We start from the raw sequence: 1,856 nt of genomic DNA on the forward strand, positions 1-1,856 counted from the left end.
ACCCACTCCAGGATTCTTGCCTGGAAATCCCACGGACAGAGGAGCCTGGCAGGCTTCAGTCCATGGGGTCCCAAAGAGTTAGTGACTAAACAATAACACGTGTTTTCCTTTATGAGCAAAAGGCAAATTATAGTTTAGAATGAGAATCCATGAGATTCAACCTCATTTCCTCTTTGTTTCCTAGAGTTTTAAAGGTTTTTCTTAAGCCCAAAAGACAAGTTCTTCAGGCAAACATTTATTTAGCATCAGTCTTACATTTTCACAGTCATTGCTGTCTGGTGGGTTATAAATGAATAACAGAATTCTGCCAGTCGCTTAGGCTCAAGACAATTGCTTTTTTTCTGCTAAAGCGTTTTTTCCGTTCATTCACACTCTGAATGAATGAAAGCGTGAATGCGCATCCAAAGGAAGGCAGCTGTCGCTTTTCTGGTTAAACCTCAGCCCAGACTACACGAGCTTAAGGTGACATACAGAAACAGAATAAAATAAAAAGAATCAACATACGTATGTTGTTTCAAAATTTTATTTGCTTGTTTAAAAAAGATTGGAAATAGGTTTGCAAAAACACATCTGCATGTACAAAGTAATCCATGTGGTTACGGAGGGCAAGCTCTGGAACATACTGCTGGATCAACTGTTCATCAAAATTGGAACTCTTTGTATCAGAGTCGGTGGGAAGTCATTAGGTTACATGCCAAAAGCCACTGAAAAGAACCGAATCTAGTGTCACAGTTGCCAGATTCAGAAAGGCCAGATTCTAACGCATATTCTTGGATACCAGTGAAGCTGGTCACCAAGTGATCTCAGAGTTAGATCAATTAATTAAGCAAGAGGTAGTTTCTCCAATCATGTCCCTTTTTCTCTTTTCATCAAGGTCATTCCTAGAGGGGATAAGGATACATGACATCATCTTTGAATCCCTTTGAACTCCTGTTCTGGGGCCCCATTTCCCTCAAATACAGACATTTCTGTCTTGTTGCACTTTAGGACTCGCGATCACCCAACGCAAAAAGGATTCCAGAATTCAACGTTAGGGCCAATCTTTCTCTGAGGACACCATTAAAGCAACAAGCAGAAATCAGTCCTGTGGTGTATGAATTAAGGAGCTTCTTTTTAACACGCTTTTCTGTTAATATAACAATAACATTAACGGTGTCCAAACAGGAGACGCAGGCTGATGCAACAAGCCCCCAGAGGAAGCATACAAACCACATGGTCAGTCGCCTCACGCGCCTTTGCGGTCGGGCCTCCGAGCTCCGCTGAGACTGTCAGATCCCAGAGCCCCACAGCTCCATGGCCTCCAGCTCATCCTGGACAGGGGTGAACTCTGGCTGGTCAGGATGGGGAGCTAGAGGGGGAGAGTGGGGTGGGGGCTTGACAGAACCCAGGAGCCACAAATTGATGTCCTCCCCTCCTTTGGATCCGCAGAGGCATAGGTTTGGTCTCTAAAGTACAGAGATATCCTGCTTGGGTAGAAAGTGAGAGCGCCCTGCATCCACCGGGCTGTGCGCACCTTTTCCAGGAGGTTTCAGATGGTTAGTAAAAGAAGGGTCAGGTACACCGCAGAAATGGTTAGCCAAACTGCTTAAATACGACATGTTTTATTTACAAAAGAAAACCCGAATATCAGCAGAGTGACGAAAGAAAAATAAATTGTAAAAATCAATCTCATGTTAGAAGTCCAACACCGGGGACAGGAGGCGGAGGCAGAGGTGGGCGATCAGAGGGGGAACGGACAGCGGGGGTCGGGAGAAAGACGCCCAGCGATGTGCGTGAGATGGGAGCAGGGGGTCAGGGAGAAAGACGCCCAGCGATGTGCGTGAGACGGGACGAGGAGAAGGCGCCCGGCACTGGCT

General features: G+C 46.0%; 1 long non-coding RNA gene across 1 annotated transcript; it reads right to left on the reverse strand.

Annotated features, from left to right (window-relative positions):
- Nucleotides 1–509: 509 nt before the first annotated feature.
- Nucleotides 510–1,850, reverse strand: LOC105003498. Its single transcript, XR_827121.1, has 2 exons — nucleotides 1,210–1,850; nucleotides 510–881 (listed from the first exon to the last, which is right to left on the reverse strand). It is a non-coding gene; the product is annotated as an uncharacterized LOC105003498 (long non-coding RNA).
- Between the last annotated feature and the right edge of the window lie 6 nt (nucleotides 1,851–1,856).

Source organism: Bison bison, unplaced genomic scaffold (genome assembly GCF_000754665.1).
Source record: "Bison bison bison isolate TAMUID 2011002044 unplaced genomic scaffold, Bison_UMD1.0 scf7180017610323, whole genome shotgun sequence".
Lineage (NCBI taxonomy): Eukaryota > Metazoa > Chordata > Mammalia > Artiodactyla > Bovidae > Bison > Bison bison.